This window comes from Struthio camelus, chromosome 2, assembly GCF_040807025.1.
Source record: "Struthio camelus isolate bStrCam1 chromosome 2, bStrCam1.hap1, whole genome shotgun sequence".
NCBI classification, from domain to species: Eukaryota; Metazoa; Chordata; class Aves; order Struthioniformes; family Struthionidae; genus Struthio; species Struthio camelus.
In genome coordinates this window covers 154,251,875-154,272,755 of record NC_090943.1, presented here as the reverse complement: position 1 = coordinate 154,272,755, position 20,881 = coordinate 154,251,875, and the positions used below count along the sequence as shown (strand labels likewise).

Here is a 20,881-nt window from a genome sequence, read left to right as displayed (position 1 = left end):
TTTTCCCCACTACCTGTTAAATGAGAGAATTTACTTTAGGAAAAAAATGGTGATGTTTTATGATTCAAACTGAAAGTGTATGTACAGTTTATGGGGTAAAACTGTTATTCAGTCCTTATTCAGGAAATGCTCTCTTAAAACTTCCATCACTGCTTATTATGATCCTAACCTAAATTACAAGGAAGTCTGTTGCATCGTTATATGCATTTACAGGTCCTGTTACATTTGACTACCTAATTTTAAAGCAATCTTTATTTTTCAAATAAAGATATCAGATATCAAATAAAACATCGGACATTTCCATACAACTCAGAAATGGAAATAATACAGACATAGACTGTGTGTAAATTAGGTATTTTTGGCTGTTCAGGATGTTCAAGTGTTGTTTTTTTTTTTTTAACATATAATGGCCATTTAGTTGCCTACACTAGAAACAGGTAAAAGGCCCAGGTTTTAAGTGCCCTTACAGCATGTTCCTACCGACATGCAAGAATTTAATTCATGTACTATTGCCGGGTAGCTGTCAATCTATATTCCTATTATCTTGGAATTTCCCAGGCAATACACCTGGATTCTTCATAATAACAGAAAGAGGTAAAAAAGATATCTTTTTATAAGGACTTTGTTAAGTGTTCCAACATAGACAAATACAACACCATGAGTACAAGAAAAAAAAAAGGTGGTAATCTTAACTTCATTCAGTTGCTGCAGTAGTAGAATGTTGTATACAAAATCCTGTCTCTAGCTGTTTCCTGTTCTGAGGATTTTACTGTCATAAAACATCTCTTTTGCAAAAAAGAAGTTCTTAGAGTGCTTTGTACCTTAGATAATATTTCAATGCTTAACATAGAAGGGGGATGAACTTTAAATATTTTTAAGGATATTCTGATTTAACCGAAATAGAACATTATTGAAATATTCCTATAAAAATGTAACTGAGAAATGCTTACGCGTTTTAAATATATAAACTACCGAGCTGCGTACAGCTATTTGGTTACACAGTCTGCTGCAGGGTTGCTGAATGTATTCTTGCTTAGCTGACCTTGGTAAGCAGACAATTACTCCTAACAATTCAAAATCATTTGGAAAAAGAAAAATCATGTCCATTTGTGACAAGCAGTCATTTAGATGGAAACACTAACTGAAAGAGTCAAATAGGGTCTGCCAACAGACTACCAACCATCAAGATTAGTTAAAGTTTAATGACAAAGACCTGGACCTCATCTGTGGGCTATATCCTGGGGTCAACACTATTTCTCTTGGAGAATGGAGCTGTATGTTCAAAGGCGACATTCCATCATTCCTAATACTGTTTCTGTGCAAAAATGTTTCCTTTATACAGGATTACAGCAGCCTAAATCCTCATGTTTCAGGCTGTTTGTGACAACAAAGATGAAGAGAAATTCTTAAGTACTGTAAGGGGAACAGCCCTGCACAGAGTCTGCGTGAAAACGAAAAACTGATAATTAGGCCATTTTTATCCAGGTATGTATGCCCAGATCTTTCTGATTTGCTTTTGATGCTGATCTGGTCATGCCAGATCAGAGGTCTACCTGTTTCTGAAGTCTGTCCTCAAGAGAGAATAACAGAAGGTGCCTGCAGAATAGGGCAAGAGTGGGCTGATTCCTCACTTTCCTGAAATATTTTCCAGCCCCTAGTAATCTGTAGCTCAGAGACATCCAGACCAACAGGAGTTGTCTTTTGTGTTTAATAGCTTCCAGTTATACAATGCTAGTTACGCCTCCATGCAGCTCTTGACAAAGGGCTGCTCCTTCAAGGTATCTAAGGACAGTATATATGATTTTGTCCCTTCCTAGATATATTCATTTTTTAGCAATCACATTACCTTTCAGCATTCATAAAATGCCCTAGGACCGTTATACCTGCTTCTCATGCTTGTCCTGCTTCTCACGCACCTACATTAACACAGCTGTAGTCTGATCTTTATAATTCCTTCTCGTTCAAATGGCTTATGAGTACCTTTAATTTTAATGACATTTGTATGATTTGTGTTAAGTCCTTGAGGCACTCCCTGATTGTACCACAGATATTGGTACTTTTGTCAGTTGTGAAATTTTTATCCCCACCATTTTCATGAGGTTTGTTACTCCATAGAGACTCTCCCTTAGTATTCGTGGTTTGAAAGCTACATCTATTTTAAACATGTGCTGAGCTTCTAGTTCACAAACGCTGTATGTTACAATAGCTATCAAAATGGAAAGAGAACAGAAGAACTTATGGCTTTTGAGTCTGACTTGTGCAGTTCTGGCAGAACTTTTTGTTTTCTGTCTCTTGTTGCTTCACAGTTTTAACTCACCACTCCCCTCTTTAAAGCTTGCAGAAGAGCGCAATGGAGAAGGCTGAAATTCCAAGACGGAAAAAAATAGTACTTCCATCACTTCTGAAGCCGCCTAATGTGTTAAATTTTGGATTATGTACTTTAGTAAGAAGTGGCGGTATTATATAATACTGTCTGAGATTTGTTACAGCAGAGACCAATTTGTCATTTATAGTTTATCTGTTCATTCATCTTATATTTCTTTTTTCCCTTTCCTGTTGGAAATATAAAACATCCAGGGAGGAAAGGCATTAAAGATGTGCTTGAAAAGAACAAGTGCTCTTTGATACACTTACTTTGCTCATTAAATTGAAAGTTTGCAGTTTTTTAACATATACATAAAGTTAAGATATTCAAAAAAAGAAAACAATAAAAAAGTCGTAGAAGTATCACATTTTTTCAAGTTATTATGCCAATGATAGACAAAAAAATAGCAACAACTTTTGCAGTGATAGAATATGTGACAGATTAATGTTTGTTATTTGAATCTACATTTTAGTTCATTTTGCTTCAGGACATAAGTTAATAGGATATTGATAGTATCTGAACTTAGGAGTACGTGTTCTGTAAACAAAGACTGGGTAAATTCCCGTAGGTCATTGTGCCACCTGATCTTTCTACCCTCAAAATATGTTTCCTGTGAAGTATTACAGAAAATAGACGTACCTAAGAACTACAAGCTTTTCTTCCTTACTAAAGACAATTTTGTTTTCTTCTTTACAGAAAATATGCCTTTGGTGCTGCAAGGATTTAGGTTTATCTATATGATTGCTTACTCTGTAGTTTTTGTCAGATTTTGAGCTTTTTCTATTTTCTCAGTGGATCATCTCAATGGAAAAATGTTGCCAGCCTGTCAACCAGAGTCTTAATGAGTAAATTAGTTAGTTGGTTATTCAATTCTGTTCTTTTTTCGCAAGAAATGTGACTGAAAAGAAAAAAAAAAAACACAAAATTTTCTTGCATTATACAAAATGGTATTTTTTTCAATAAAAAACAGATTCCAGAGATTAGATTAAAATAAGTTCATTTACAAAAAATGTATTATTCACCTTCTTGCAAAGCCTAAGTGGGATAAAAATAGTACTAGATGTGTAAAACTACCTGTGCTGTTTACTGGGGGTATTTTTTCTGAGCGGTTAAAATCAAAGAAATAAAATTATCAACGTCTCTTCAACAGATAAGCTTACAGTATGAGTCGGCATGCTGTATGAAACAGAATATCAAGATCTGATTTGTAAAGTAAGGATCGTTCTCTTCCCTTAAACATAATCCTTATTTTTTAAACCAAACTAGAGAAAATATTACCTTCTTTCCAAAACAGAGAAAAGTGTGTTTATTCAATTTAACTGTTGTGTGCGTGAGCTTTCCTATTAAGAAAATAACCATTCTGAATTCTTAGGATAGAGGTAAAACCATGTTCTAGCTTTATGTATGATTCTGTTACTCTTCTACATGTTCATTCCTTTTCGTAGTTGTCGTTTTCCCTCTTAAAAAGTATTTAAGAAAAAAAAAATTATTCTGCCAATAAGTTCTTCTGTTGTTTCAGGCTCTTGCAATCATAATGCTTTTTTAATAAATCTGTTTGCTGAGCTCTGAAATTTCATTAGAGAGCTTCATTTATTATTATGTCACTTAGAAATGAAGTATAAAAGCAATTTTAGGAGTCTGTGAGCTGTCCTGTTTTACAGAATGCTTATTCACATGTTTAAGTTCCACTGACTTCACCAAACTCAAGTATTCCCTTGCCACTTCTGTTGACTGAACAAATCAAAAACGTATGTACCTTTATCACCTATAAAGTACAAAAATAAAATAAAACAATGCATTACGTGTATGTCTTGTCTTCCCATAAAAGCTGATATTGGTCGTCAGTGTAATAACGTTTCTTTATTCTGCACTCGTTAGAGGATTCTCTGTGTAAAATCGAAGAAAGAGAACAAAAGGAGTGAAAAAAAAGGTTATGCCTGACTGTAACTTCGTGGCATAACTCCATCTTCCACTTCAACAAATTATGAAACACCTCAACAAACAAGAATTTTGTGGAATACTTTTTCAGCGTAAAAAAGGAAGATGAAAATATTTCATACTCCCAAGGCGTCTGTTTCTAGTTTTTTGAAAAGTAAAATGCAACTAAGGCCTGCAATGTGAATTGCACTGGCTCAGCGTTTTAGGGTGGAAAATGGAAAAGATATTAGCTACCGGTGATGGCATAATATAAAGTTACCAGTTTCACTCCTTTAAAAATAGTGTGGAAAAATGATACAAACTGATACAGCTGCTGATTCTAGGAAAACCACAACGTTAGTAAATTCGGTTTGGCTGGGATTTTTCAAGTATTGGTGGGATGACATAGGCTGAAAAACAAGCTTATAGGTCAGAATAGTGACTTTCACATTTGGAGCCCCTTGAATGTTTTTTTTCAAGATTTTTACACTTTGCTTCAATCCTTGTGAAAAAAAAACGGTGTATTTGACCTACTCATGCTAATGGATTACAAGTATCAGAAGCAGTGTTTGATAGCATTAGGGACTGATCTAACACCTAAGCTAGACATATTAGTTCAGAATTGCTGCGGAAAGGTACTTGGCTGCACTGAAAAATACAAAAACACTTTTAGGCCAAAGGAAACAGGACAAAAATGTCCTATCAAGATACCAATCTGTATTTTTTCAGCATATCTCTGGTAATGCCTGCAGAATTAGAAAATCTAGTTTCATGGTCCTGAGTACACTGAAACGTTTGCTCAGTAATTTATGTGAGCTATAGACAGGTCCCTTCAGCCTTTTATGAGAGCCTAAGTCAAGACTCTCTGCTCAGGAAGACTTACACATCCACTAGCCTGCCGTGCCCCAAGGCGTGAGAAGGTGGAAGGCAGCTCCTAATCCAATTTTCAAATAATTTCTTTTGCCTGCCTGTAGAGTTGAGGCAATTAAAGACTGCATACGTTATAGGCACCCTCCCCATCACTGCTCTCTGCCTTTTAAAGTATCACTTATGCCCCAGCTATTGAAAAACAAACATCCCTCTTTCCCACAGCAAAAGTGCTCAGTATTTCAATAAATTGAAAATATTTTAAAATTTTCAAAGATTATTTCTTTCAGATTTTAATTACTGCCGTTTATTCTTGACATTCTTTTTTTAATATTCAAAAAGTTCATTTTAATGCAAAATAATTAGATTATCTCTGTTGTTTATAGCATCCTCAGCAAAAAAAAAAAGGTAGTTGCTGCTCACTTCCTTAAAAAAAAGAAAATGGGAGAAGATGGAGGTGCTTTGCAATCTTTTTTTTTTCTTTGAAAGAATAGGACTGACAGCACTTTAGCAGTCTTGTGCAGAAATTGCTATATCTCATAATTGCTCCATCCTAAGACACTGGCTAGCCAACTCACCGTCGCAGATGAATACCTTTTGACTAACATTGCTTCCTATATTTTAATATGGTAACAAAAAGAAGAGTACAACCTGTCTATATAAGGTTTTGATTACACTTTCAAAATGTGCAGATTCTTGAAGGATGCAGGAGTGAAGGAAAAAAAACAGATTTCAATCATTCCTCCTTTATTTAAAAAAAAATAGCTTTTTCCAGTACAGCTAAAGCATGTAGTTCATTTTTTAATTAGGTTGAACAAAAAGTGCAAGGAAAAGTTGCCTATCCAGAGTTATTTCTCCATTTATTTTAAAAGTAGATACAAGATTGGCTTTTCTTTCATTGAAAATCTGAAACAAACCTAATATGTTACTTTAATTTAAGACACAGACATACATAATCATTCTTTTTGTAACTGTATTAAAGACAAATTCATCCAAGATTTTTGTTTTAAAATTAACTTAACACTTGCACAGATCACAAGTCTAGTCTCATATATTTCTATTTCCTTATCCGAACAAGCCCTCACGTCAGTATAAATTCAAAGAAATTCTGATATCAGTGAAATTCTTCACTTTTAATCAAGCACGATGTGACCAAAATCTAGACTTTTTTGCTTTATTTTAATAATGGGTTCTGAGTAGATACATCTCCCGAAATCTGCAATGAAATTCCTTACTTCTAATTTATGTAAATATTAAATTTCACTCCTTGAATCAAGCAGCTTGTAACTTGCTAGTTTTACTTTTTAATTCTTTTATTTGGAGGCTGATATTCTACTCTGACACGGTTCAGAGCAAAAAGCTAGTGATATCCATGGGGCAGATTTTACCTAGAACTCGTGGGACAATTTCAGAGTAAACCTACTGCAGTGTCCACACCTTCAGTAGACTTCGTTAAGTCCAAGGGCTGTCTTCTCAGGAAACTCTTTATTTCCGAGGAACATTAACTGTTATTACTTATGAACTGCAATCAGATATCTGACCTTTGTGAGACATCTTCTGACCTCGTTAGCTCAAATGAATTGGAAAGTGGGGCTGTGTGTATTTTTTAATACAAAAAGCTTCAGGGGATAAATTTTCACAGTAATCTATTAAACTCAACTTAATTAGGTGCATTAATGATCAGGTAAAAAGGAGTAGGGATTGTTTTGCTAATTTTTGTCATGCTCACAAAATGCCGAAGATCCTGGAAACGATATAGAGGAGAATTTATTAGGGGGAAAATGGAAAACATTAAAAGGGGATTGGGAGGGAGAAAGAATTAAGAACAAAAGAAGTTATTGTAGGCTTCCTGGCAGCCTTATTAATTTTTGTTTTGTGCATTGTAAATTTAATTAACGTAATCCCGTTCAAAGTGTAACATTTTAAAAGAAAGAAAAATATCCTAACGATTTATCTTAAAAGAGGGAGGAGGGAAGGAATTCAGCCAAACTATATCGCAAAAGGTTAAGTAACTTACGTTCACTGCTTTTCAGTGAACTAAATAATAAGATTAGTTTGTAATTAAAGCACATTAGGGAATAACTGGCTTCCTGGCATTTCGTGTCTGTGTCCACATTCAATGAAATTGAATTATTTATTTATTTGTTTTTGCCCATTGAAAAGACAGAATAAAATCCAGTCTCCGTTACATCTATTTTAAAATAGCTAATTCTCAGCAAGACACCGCATTAACTGGGCGTTCTTTCACTCATGTTAGTGTTCAGAGTCATGAGACACATCTGCCAAATGATTTATTATTTCTCACCTTACAGAATGCAATGTCTACCAAGAGATTTTTATTTTACTTTCTGTTCCCAATACAGAGCAATGATTGCTTGGACTAGGGATTTTTTTTGTTTAAATTTTCTGAAATAAAGGGGAGAGTGTCCACGTACATGCGTACATGGATATTTACCTGCATCTACATTTCATTTTGATGTAGTTAATTTTAAAGATAGGAAGGTGTCTGCCTGACAGACTGTTCTCCAACAAATTTTATTTCTCATGAAAAATATTTTAACAGATCCAGAAATAAATGGGAAAAAAAGTTTAAGACCTTAAGCTATCACTAACTTTGTGAAAACAAGAAAAGTAAAATTTCACAGAATTAAATCTCAAACCTTTCCATTCCAAATATGCAAAAATTGAAATCTTACAAACAAGAGATTTATTTTAAAAACCTCATTTTTTAAACTAAATTACCATACCATCTGTTAAATTCATTATTAATTTTGTGTATTAGGCATCTTTTTTTCTATTTGTTCTCTAGAATCATGACAGCCAGAAAATTCTTTAGGGAAAGTTTAGATTCATGCCTGGCTTTTCAGCACCAGAAGCTAAGAAGTAAAGCAAGAAAATACTCTTAAAATTTAAACTCCTGATAAATTTCTGTGATAGAGCAGCCCTGGAATTTTGATGAAATAATCCCTTAGAATGTTTGCTATAGAAAAATTCTATAATTATGCAGAAAAGCTTTGGATAAAGGATATCCAATTTCATTCAGATGCTGTCAAGTTATGTATGAAAAATACCATGATCAATCATCCATAATGTTCCAGTTAATCTTGGATTCAGAGGAGACAAAAAATGGAACTACTTTAATCAGATGCTTAATACTGAGTTGTTCATGACTATATTTTCCAGCATCATAGCTTAAGTAAATACCATTTTCAAAGTACTGCAATACAATGAATAGTCAAGTACGGGAAATCAGAAAGTTGAGCTAAGTTGTACAACTAATACAAAATCCCAAAGTAATTGATGAATGTTGTTCAGTATTTTTTGTGATATTTTTGTATTAACCTCATAGTGGCCTGCAAGATGAATGGCTTTATCAAATTGCTAATACCATAAGGACATCAGTTTAGAGGTATGGAAAGCATAAATATTTTCAGAATTATGCTTATAATATAAAATGCTGTGTGACCTATGAAAATACTTTTTTCTTCCTGGAAAAAATAAAGCAAAAGACTGCAAAGTATTTAAAGGGGGAGGGAGCAGCCCTCCCTCTTTCAAATGTTTTAAACAGTATTGCCATCTCTAGACCTTTATATTATTAGCACACTGAGTCCTTTTAGCTTGTATTCTGTCTACATATTCAGTTTCATGCTATGATGTGTCACACAATAGTTTGCAGAGTAAATTGGGGATGATGCAGCAGTAATTTAGGAATGAAACAGCTATGCCTTTATCAACTACATGCCTGCAATTAAAAAAAAAAAAAAAAGAAAGGAAAAAAGAATCAGTGATAATTTAAATTACACTTGTTAAAGCAAGAACCTTTCTTCCCGTTCACATTCTCAATGTTATTTTCACACTAGGGTGAAAGCTTTGTGGCCTTTACTTCATATAGCCTGTAGTCAGAGCAGCACCAGGTGAGAGATGCACAGACATCAATGCTAGGATGCATGCAAATTGAGTGTCCTGGCAACGGTCTCCAGACCTGCCTTGTGCAGGCTGGTTTAACAGATATGACGTGGACCAGATTTGCCCAGTGAGACTGAGGAGAGCATAATACTAGTGCTCAAAGTAATAATGGTTGAACAACTATCATTCTTAAAATAGCATTTTTTAAGGGAAGAGGAAGTTAGAAATTGTGTCCATTCACTACTGTTTAAGGACATATATCATTTATTTATATATTAACAACTATATTACTTCTGTAGTCCTTCCACATTTCATGCACACAGAATCCAGTTACTAGTTTTCATTTTCTAGTATTTTTAATCCACTTTTGTATTTAAAGTACATGTGCATGAACACGTGAGGTGTATCATTTGAAGAAGATTGGTGCACCATTACTAAAGCTTCATATTCAGTCTATATGTTCAGCAGTTGCACACAATGTTATAAAGCTAGCAGGAAAGGAACATCTTTTGCTGGAGATGGAATTCTGGAATTAATTAATCACTATGAATCACTGGAAGAGAGTGTATCTTGTTAGCTCCAGTCTTTCAGATACTAATCAGTGGCTCATTAGCCTTAAAAATATCATCCTGGTTGAGCTATCATTGTTCTGCACAGTAGACTAATGAGTCACGTTACAGAGAACGCTACATGGCACATAGAATAATTGCTTTTACCTCTTACCCAAACTACATGCACAAAATCTTATGGGAAAATCAGTGATAAAGACACTCACTTAGAGAATCAGAGCAAAAAGCACTGTAACTGACCTAAATTTTCAGTGCCTTGTTTTGCTGCTAAGTATGACTTACGCCTAGCTCTACATGCCTTGTTCGTGCCATGCTCTGATTTGTCCCAAACACGGGAGTGGAGCATACCTCAGAAGAAAAGAATTGGCCCCAACCACCTTTGTTGCTTCCAGGAGGAATTATTCACCCATTCCCAAAGGTGAGTTATAAGTCATGTATGGATGAATACAATAAACTACAAATGCAATAGAAATATATCTTTATCATGCAACTATTAAAAAGCCTATATTATATCAAAGAACACTTTTAAAGTGTGAATAATAATGCCTTCAATGCTAATTCATTCTCCTGTAATTTATATGGCCACATTAATGTAGACTTCAGTTGGTTCAAGCAGGCTTTTAAGTGCTCCAAAAGAACTGTACAATTTTACAATGAAACAGTGCTTAATCACATTCATTTCTCCAGATGGTTGCAGGTATCTAAGCATATGACACTAGAAGAACACAAGCAGAGTTAAGTATAGGATCAGCATTTTTAAAAGGTACTCCAAAGTTTCAGTATACTTAGCCAAAAGCAATAGATACAGTTTTCTGAAAGACAGTTACACCAAGACTAAGTGTCAGCATAAGAACAACAAGCCTCCACTAATTTCTCAGCACTGGGCATCAAGATTATTTTAACTGAGCAAACTTGTAGAAAAAGTATACAGCTCTAAATTCAGGGGGATTTGCAGAGATGAAGAAGTAGCTAAATGTTTAGCTTCGTTCACACAATTTGCAGATTTGTCAAGTATCAAACTAAGGAGGTTTGCAGGGTCTCTACCTCATGTTCCCCACATGGCACCTGAAACTAAAAGCAACCTAAAGCATGTCTTTTGCAACAGAAGAAAAATAAAGCAATCAGCAGAAAAAAAAAAAAAAAAATCCCCCAGCAGCAACCTACTACTTTGTATCTGTCTATGCGTGACCTGATGTGTCCTCAGGCTCATCCATCAGACAACGCAATGTACCGTCCCATCACCCAATACCTATACCCATAATGTCCTTCAAGGCATAAATTTCTCATGTTAAGTTTCAGTTAACTTCTAAGTCTGTATTTTCTTTTCTTTTTTTTTCTTTTTTTCCCCCCTGGTGTAATTTATACTGCTATCATTAAGCAGCTATAGATAAATGATGGCTACGGTATAGGCAAATGATGGTTAATGTTCAAACAACTTCCCTTCAGCTATGACACAAATGAAAATACGCAGCGGTTGAATTATATGCCATTGTGTGCAGGTGTCTTGGTGTTCTTTCCAGGGCTTCTGGTTTTACAGCAGCATTCAAATTTTTCACAGGCAATTATGGGATATTTTCTGGTAGCCAAAACTATTATTCAAATAGAATGTTAAGCCACCGTCATCAAAACAGGTATATCTGCTAACCTTTCCTACCATGCATGCCAGAGGAATCACTGACTGTTTTTAATTATTAGAATAGGAAGTCAGATTATTTTATGCTTCAGAACCTGCAGTAGCATCCAGAACAGCTTCCGAAAAATTCTGATCACCGTGAAAATTAAGGCCTAAGTCGATTGCCTTCTGTTTTATTGTTTTTAGACATTTCTAAATGTGTTTTTCTTTGATTAGCTCAATTTGGTAGAATACTTTGATTCCCCAACACTGAATTGTGAAACCTGAGCATAAAAAAACTTACCAGTTAACCTTCTACAAGGACAGAGTGTAGGTTGAATGGTGAGCAAACCAGACCTTCCGTTCAATGCTTCATGCAAAGGTCAGCCTTTCCCCATGCTTTGTAATTGTTTATTTTAAACTTTCTATTACATTATAAGGGTACCAGGACTGGTCATTTGTCTCCTAAACTATAACTGTATCTACTTAAGATTAGATAAAGATACTCGACATTCAGGCTCTTACTTCAGAAGATTTTTCAATCTGTAATTAGGGCTTTGGATGTCACGCGACTTTCTGTGACACTGTTCCCATTGTTAAAGACTGTTTTGTAGCTCAGCAAGTATTCTTTAGCTGTGTTTAACACTACACAATTTTACCTAATGTGCACCCAGCTTTTACAGGAAATGAAAGTGAGGGGAAAGCAGTAATCATGCGAAGGATCCCACACACTTCTGGAAGGGGGTGAATCACAATGAAGGGCTGGCAACTATATGCTTAGATAGTTTAATGGCACCTTTCCAATGGGTGGCTGGGGCATCTTAGAGTCTTATCTTATATTTTGTTGTCTCTTTTACTTTGAAATGCTACTCTGGACCTTAATATCATTGTAATATATGCTGACAACAGAAAAGATGATAAATAAAATAGAAGGAGAAGTAAAGATTAATCCAGTTCTGACAGTTAACATTGTTTCTTTTTGAATTTATTTTATAATATGGTATATCTTAGTCTGACACCCCCCCCCAAAAAAAAAAAAGACTATTGTTATGGTGTGTGACTAAAGCTCACACCCCACATGCACAGGAGCCCTGAGGCACAGTGGCCTCGCAATGCAGTAAAATGAAAAGCAGTAACAAATTCCCAGATTTAGCACGGGATTGAGTTCAGCACTTGCCCTGTGCAGGAAGCCTATTTGACTGTCTCTCCCTTCCTTACCTGAGTTTAAATATGCTAGATGAACATTTGCTCTCACATGATAAACTTAAAAACAGCTCTCTAAGATGGCTCTCTTAAGATATAGGTTAAAGCTCCCCCCCACACACCCCCCCAGAGCTCCGGAGCACCACGGCTCGGGGGCAGGCGGGGGAGCCCCGATAGCCCTGTCAGAGCCAGCAGCCCCTGCTCAGCCCCCAGGTGGTCCCAGGAGAGCCCCAGCGCTATGGTCAGTGGCAAACATCACGCTGGACGAGCTGACTAATGGGATAAGAGATTTGGGACCCAGGTGTCAAAGCAGCTGGAATTTTTTACTGGATTCAAGAGAGACCAGAGGGTCTGCAGGTTGGTACTGGGGGGGCCAGGAAGTCCAAGCTGGCTATGGGGAGGCTGTGGGGTCTGCAGTCGACTGAGACCTGTCTGCGTATATGTTTGTACAGGAGGCAAGGGGAGGCCCAGGGCCCCCAGAGACCAGCTGCTGGGGGGATTGTGCGTCTGTGCGTGTGTGTGTGTGTGTGCGCGTGCACGCACACCTGCTGGGAATACATGCTCACCCTCACTACTGGCTGGACCTGGGGACAGTGAGCTGCAGTAGCCTCACCTCTATCAGGCTACCAGATTCAGCAGCTCCCAACAAATATTAAATAAATTTGAGGTGTGATGTGAGAAAAAGTGACTGTGTCCGTCAAAAGGAAAATTTGGGGCTCTTCTCTTTCCTGTTTTAGGCGCATGCAATAAATCTGACGTCACCTGCCTCGGAGACCGCGTATCACCTCTGCGAAACCTCCGGCTCCTAATGAGCTGATATGATTTGTGTGGCTGCATGCCGCAGCGTAGAGCACACCTCTACCCAGCCCCATGGCAGGGTCTGTATCTGTCTGGAAGTGGGCAGTGACACCAAAAGCTTGCAGTAAGCCAGACCTTGCCCTCTTCACCAGTGTTAAAATGTGCCAACTCATAAGAGAAAAGTTTTATCCTCTGTACTTACTGCCACATCAAGAGTAAACGAGGTAAAGCAGTAGCAATATCATGCTCTATTGCTGCACTTTGCTTTTATAAGCCATTTTGCTTTGCTGCGGAATTACTTGAAATGATAATGTTGTATGATGTATATGCCTATCAATAGGATTATGCACAATCATGCTCGTGGCAATGAGCTAAGCCAGGGTGTTAAAAGGATGCTGTTTTAACTAGATGTTCTTATGTCTGCCATTCTCTTTGTCTGCCCACATGTACTATACTACAGAATCGTGCTCAGGGTTGTAGGGGTTTTTTTTCTTTTGTCTCATATAAGGCATACATTTTGCTTCCTGCCTACATAAACACATTCAGTCTGCAGGAATGTGGTGGGTATAAGGTTGAAAAAGGGGATTCAGAGATCTGTATGTTCAGGTAGATGAAGACCGCTGTAAAATATGCCCATCTCTTTTGGTCCTAGGAGACTAAAAATGCAGTGGTGCATTGTTCTGGCAAGAAGCTATGCTGCATGATGAAAACAGCTTTAAGAGCTGTAAATTCTAACTATGGTCATATCCCTTTCTCCATGTTAAATTTGGAAAGGAGAAGTAGAAAAGACCTATGTGAGCATTATGTCAAATAGTTGTCACTTTATCACAAGAATGATGCTCACTGGGCCAGTTATATTCTCCACGTTTACACAGTTCTCATGGAGATTTTGTGCAATTTATCCTCATCGTATTAGAATTTCTGTAATGCCGCAGCATTTTCCATAAGTCATAAGAGAAATAAAAATTAAATATAAACCTAAATGTATAAAAGATGAATAAATCAAAGATAACTACTGAAAACAAAGCCAAAATAAAAATGTACTACCCAGTAGATTTTCAAGTATGTGCAATGCATAGCATCGATTACACTTTTTGAGGCAAAAAATGTTTTGGTATGGTAGATAAAAACAGAAATGAATGCTGCGGCAGGAAGAGAACAGAGCCATCTCCCTGCTCACTGCTGTAAAATGGGGTCTTAGTTAAATGAAAGATAAGGATTTAATTTTTTTACTGGAACCTTAGCACTTTGAAATGAGTTGTTTCCTTGAGTTCCAGAGGGAGTTGGTACTCTTTAGTGCTTCTTTAGTGCTTTTTTAGAGGGACTGAAAATAACATTTAGGAGGCTATGCGTACAGAGGTCTGTATTCTTCAGATAGTGAGCTTCTATTTACAGGAAAAATACAGGGGAAAAGTCAAAGTAATTCATAGTAACTGTAACCACCAAAGACTCATGCCCCAGTTTGAGCTCTACTAGAAATATATGAGCTTGAACCATTTGAGTCATAGCAAATCAGCTAGGAAAGAAGATCAAAAAATTCAATATCAGTTCTCCCAAATCTGAGGTCCAAAACCCAATTGCCTAATTATTCCCCTAGATGGGAAATGCCATGATGGCTCATACATTTCACCCACAGGGATGAAATATAAATATCATTTTATTTCACAGGATAATGTTGCTTCTTGAATCACAAATGTTTGCATTAAAACTTCAGTTAAAATGCATCTCTGAGAGCTAGGTGCTTTCTAAGATCCATAATCGTTATTCCAGACTATTACTTCCAATTTAGAGACTCCACAGTGGTACTGGTAAAATTCAGAGCAGGGTTAGACATATAAGCTTCTGCCATGCCACCTAACTCTAGACTCCTGCAGAAGCAGACATCTGTATCCAAGATAGTTGTCTAAACTCCCTTTATAGTCAGTGGAGAGAAAAGAGCACTTCCAAAGGGTGATTCATCTGGCCTATTTTCAATGTCAACCTTGGGAGGAGATGAATCACACTCTGGAAGTGTCTATTTTTTCCCTCCGGCTATAAAGGGAGTTTAGATAATTAGCTCAGATGTGAATATCTATACTGTAAATGCACAAAGTTTGGTGAGATGAATCCCAGCCCCAATCTGATAATAAGTAGTGTTTTCCTGCCTGAATTTTCCCATTGAAATCAGTGGTAAGTAGCAAAGCAATACTTACGTGCTGATCCTTTATTTCTGCAGAATTTAAAGGAGCTATATAAAGTTTAATTAAATGTGCCAAAGCCCCAGGAAGTTGCAAAAAACTATAAGCGGCTGAAACTGCAGGGAAATCATGGTAAGCAAACAAATAGTTCTATTGGAAGTGGAATTAATGAAGCTTAGGTTCCTATGGATTTGTGTCTCGTGGTTGATTTATTTTATAAGTGAATTATAATGAGGTTGCTATTGGAACTTACTTCTTATTAGATGTCAGAGAATCTGCAGAGGCGAAAACTGTTACGATTACCACAAGCACAGGAAAAGCTTCACTGAGAAGACATGCATTTTTAGACACTAGAGAAACCACGCAGGAAAGAAGTACTGTCTAAAGAGCTGATTCTCTGTTGTCTAGTAAGAAAGAATTTTTTTTTTACCTGTGATATGAGTATATATTCTCTCTTTCACCCCTCAAATAAGCCCAAAGTTGATGCTAAATTCTTCTCCCCATTCAAGTGTTGGTCAGATCTCCTTTCCTTACCTGGACACATATTACCATGAAATGCATAGGGAATTTGAGACCTCTCCTGCTCTGCCAAATTTAGCCAAAATTTACTAGCAGATATTTGTCAGAAGTTGTTTGGGGCAGGCTAACAGACCCAGGGATTCGCACAGACACATCTGTGTCTTTACAAAGGAAAGCAAGAGAAAAAACTCAAGAAGGAATTTGTTTAGGCCATTTGTAAGATCTTAAGTTCTTTCAGAGCTCCAACTACTGAGGGCTTCAATTTTACATCTCATTTGAAAGTTAGCCCCTCCAGGCACCTTACGTCCCCTAACACCATGCCGTGACTATTAGTTCAGCACTAACAAAGGGAAGTACCACCTGCTGCTCTTTAGATGTTTCATAACAAAGTTGTTAAATGACCTGGCCCCGGTTATTTACACAGGAAAGTATTTAAACATGTGGTTTCATAAAGTTCTAGGACAAATACACTGCTTTCAGCGTCACTATATTCTCAAATTAAATTAGTTTTCCAGACTAGCCTGCATCCTTTCTATTTCTAAGCACTCAGATACGTATTTTGTGTTTGCTTTTTTTTTTTTTTTTTTAATGTTTAGCAGCTATTTTCACAGCCTCTTATTTCTTTTACTGCTGGAGTACAAAAATTGATCCATTTTCTCATGGTTTATTCAATGTTTCTGAGAAAATAGGATGAATATATTTTTTCCTCTTCTCTTCACAGCCCCTTGTTCTCCTATTTTTTTAATCAGGGAAATGACATGCGGTAGCTGTGATAGTCTAATTACTGGAATAAATTCAGGATGAAGCTGTTACTGTATGCTGCAACTCTCAGCCTTTGCCAGACTCTGTGACAGCCTACGTGATGGACTCCAAATCATAGGAAATTTCTGGCATCTGTTTGTCTACCTAGGTATTTTCACTATACGATTCACTAGGGTAGTAGAGCACTTAGACTGAAGTAGCAGTGCAAGAAATAGCTCAGCGATTCTTGCATTAAGGCAGACTGCTTTCTCCTGATCCACAGAAAGGAAAAAACGAGGAGCAAGTCCCAGAGTATAATTTAGGCTGTAAAAGCAGGCAAGCCATTGGCATGGTAAACAATTGGTCTTGAAGCTATACCACTGTAAAATAGTACAAATACTGCACTGCATAAATGTGGTATGTAAGAGTGCCATTATGACTTTCCAATAAACGAAGTTCTAAGAATTTAGCAATAATAAACATTTTTTGTGCATGGCTAGAAAACAGCCCTTGATAAATGTAAAGTATTGTTGAAAACGGGTTCACTCTACATTTGAACAGTTTTAGAACACACAGGCCTGAGGTATATATTTCAACAGACCTAAAACAAAGAGAGGATCCATAAGGAAGATACATCACTTTACATATATTGCAGTGGACAGTTAGATGCATGTCTCTGGTGGCTCGATCAAGAACTAAAAGCTTTTTCAATTCACTAATTCACAGTCTATGCCATCTTGCCTGTAACGATCCACATTTCTTCCACATCCATCAAAATATAACAATAAAAAATATAAGAATGAAAAGCAAATGAAGTTAAAGAGACAAATATCTTCGGTGTATGCCACCTACTACCTACCATTTCCCCCATCTTCTCCTTCATGGGGACAATATTACTTTTACATCAGTGTAAAAAATCAGCAAAGGATGATTAATCTTTTTCCTAGTTTTGTTATGGCGTGTTATGGTTGTTCTGGAGTTTGTTTAGTGTTCCGCCTTCAGAGTTCATTAGTTGCTTTCTTCTTTGACACCAGAACTCTGTGCCTTTAGTTTCCACTGAAATCCTTATAATGGAATTTACAGAAATGCAATTACTGCATTGTTTTATGGATCAAGACTGGCACCTTCTGGCGAAGCAATTTAACTTCACTGCTGAAATAAAAAAATCCTCAAACATACCCTAATAGCTATACTTTTAACATTATTTTGAGATATTTAATTCTCCTAGGTTTGTTTTCACCTATGCTTAGAAAGTCATAGTATCTCACGATACATGTACATGAGTAGATTTACATGTAGGTACATGAGTTGATAAGGCTTCAGTTTGATCCCTTAATTTATTAATTAATGGTCTTCAAATTAAACAAATGATCACATATAAATTGATATTTGACTCTGAGATCAGCAATGTGCTTGATTAGCAAAAGACATTGAAAGGTACCTCAGCTTATTAAATCACAGAAATATAATTTTGACTTCAAAAATACAGTTAGTGGAAAAGTGAACTGTTTGTTTCAGGTATTTTTACCATTATGAGAGCACAGACATGTTTATTGAAGCTGGATTGCCAGTTATTTTTACAAGCAGGAAATGATGTAGCAGAGCATATTTTACATACTTTTGAAGTCTATTTGTTTGAATTGGCACCACTATTAGAGATGCTTCTGCCACAGGTCTTCAGCTACCAGCAGATCCTGATATAAACCCTAGTATTTTGCTGTCCACACTAAAATAACCCATTAAATGTTCATGAGAGCAAATAGGAACTAATCTATGGAATTATTCAGATGGATTGTATATAGATATAAATTATAAATGTCACAAGCAGGGAGAGAATAAACTTTTCTTGTTTCTGGATCAGGCTTAATCTAGGCTTTCATGTTGAGTAGCTGTTGTAAATGGGAGCAAGACACAGATGTAGTCTCCTTGAAAAGTCTTACTGTTGTTTTCAGTCTAACAAACAGAAGCAGTTTTCTAACATTTCAGTCAGAGATTGATCTGTGCCCTCTAATCCACCCCTACCGCACTATGTTATTGGCAGAGGGTGGCTTGCATTAAAAATGGAGAGGATCTGGAGAATGTTTAAAGGATCATGAGGTATGCTTGATTCCTCTCCTTATATTTTTTGTATGACTGACATTCTTTCCTCCATGACCTAATGTGCAGGAAAAAATGTATAGCTTGTGCCCGTTCATTAATTTCTTAGTCAGAATTAAGACTTTTTCAATCAGAGAATTAATTTAACACCATTAAATTTATCAAAGACTAAATAATATGTCTGTGTAAGCACTGGACCTGATTCATTAATTTCCTTCTAATTTCACGTCCCTAAACTGCTAAAAGCTTTGTCCTTCCTCCAAGCACCAGCATGAGTCACCCACCTTAAAATTGCTTTGGATTAACCCGGTTTTGAAAAAAATAGGTCACTCCCCAACATTTCAATGCCAGTTCCACAACTGCTTTTAAGGATCCAGAGAATTACCTGTACAATAGAAGGTTACCAAGTCCATCCATTTCTTTCACATAAGTCAGGGAAAGGCCATCCCTTAGCACTTATGTTGGTGACTGCAGGCCCAAATAATCAGACTGAATGGCTCCATGTCCCATTTTCTTATCCCCAGCCAGGTTTCCTCTGAGTCACATCCCATGCTCACTCCTGGAGTCTCTCGGTCCTTTTATACCCGCTCTCTACGTTTATTCCTAACCGGGTCAGAACAGAACAATAAAGAAATCAGTATACTAATTTGTAGTTTTCGTTCTCATTCAGACAGTACCTGGCAGGATGCCATTCACAGGCAACTTGTTGTCCTTGAAATAATAGCTCAAGAGCTGTCAACCAATTGTGTTTGATGGGACATTATTGCTGGATAAATTGTTTTTCTACAGCAGCACAATTCATTTTAAGGTTTGCTGCAGATAACTATAATGTGAAAGTAGTGATAGCAACGAGGAAGAAAAGTCTGATACTTCTAATTTGAAATATTTCTGTCTTATTAACATAAAAATACTTGATACGGATCACTCCCTGGGGTGTGTATGCAGACTGTATTTCAATGTCAAGAAGCCTAGCAAAATCAAACCATGCGTCTACAGGTGACTAGCTGGGAGATACAGTTTTGTCCACCCTCTTCTGTATCATTATGCAGATTTATTGTGATTAATCTCATGAAAACTTACAAGCAACAACATTTATACTGTGGAATAATACTCAAAAATTATGATAACGTATCATCATGACAGCAGTCATTATTTGTGCTTCTTTTTCAAAGATTAAGGACCCAGTATTGCCTAAACAAGGCATTAAGCGTTTTATTCTAAAAATATGACTTTGCACATCTTTTTATGTCTTATTAAGGGAGGCTCTGGGACTTAAAAATAAATGTCTCTAGGAAGATTTTTTGTTGTCAGAAGGTAAAATAAATATAAGATATAAACTGTGTTTGCTACCGAGACACTGCTGAAGAGCCCGAAAAGCCTCGTGCCATAAATTGCCTGCAGCAAGAAAAACAGGGTTATCTGTATCACTTCAAGCATCAGTCAAAAAAAGTCATAGACAAGTTGCTAAGTATTTTTCAGACCTAATTAACAACTACTTTCATAAGTAACAAAGGTTTTAACGTTCATAACACGGGGAAAATAGGATGTTTTCAAAAGAAATATCTATCTTGAAGGTTTACAACAATCCTGTAAATTAGCAGACGTACCTTACCATTCTGGCCGTCATATAGGTCCATGGTTATTTCTGGAAGTACTGAAGGAAATAGAAGTTGATTCCAGATGTTTCTTCCTTAATTCTGCAGCCACATAGGGCATGTTACTGGCACTGTGTCCATGTAACTACTCCAGATGTATTTGTAACAGAAAGCATGCTGAAAGGAATAAAATGAAAAAGAAAGAAAAAAAATGCCCTTTCAAATTTGCCCTTTCAAGTAAAGGAATAGGGAGAGTGAAATGGGGGAGAAGGGGGAGCAGGAGGGACTTGTCATGAATTTTGACGTTATATAAGCCTTGGCAGCCCTGAAGATTACAGTTCTCTGACCAGAAAACAAATATAGCACAGGCAGCACCGGCATATGTTTTTCACTTGCTTCCCTGGAGACTACACATACTGCAGAGAGTAGGAGAGCAGTCATTAAGTGAGGCAACATGTGCTAGTGAACAGGGCATGGAACGTGAGACCCGAAGCTGATCCTCACTTGATACAAAT

The 20,881-nt window shown here is 36.7% G+C and overlaps 1 long non-coding RNA gene across 1 annotated transcript in view; it reads right to left on the bottom strand.

Moving 5' to 3' along the window:
* The window catches only part of LOC104144198 (uncharacterized), a 97,241-nt gene extending 76,646 nt beyond the window's left edge, over nt 1-20,595 (bottom strand). Inside the window, exons 1-2 of the long non-coding RNA XR_694073.2 lie at nt 20,379-20,595; nt 19,157-19,374 (exon numbers count right to left, since the gene is read on the bottom strand). This is a non-coding gene — a long non-coding RNA (uncharacterized lncRNA). The remainder of the gene's footprint in view (nt 1-19,156; nt 19,375-20,378) is intronic.
* Nucleotides 20,596-20,881: the final 286 nt, after the last annotated feature.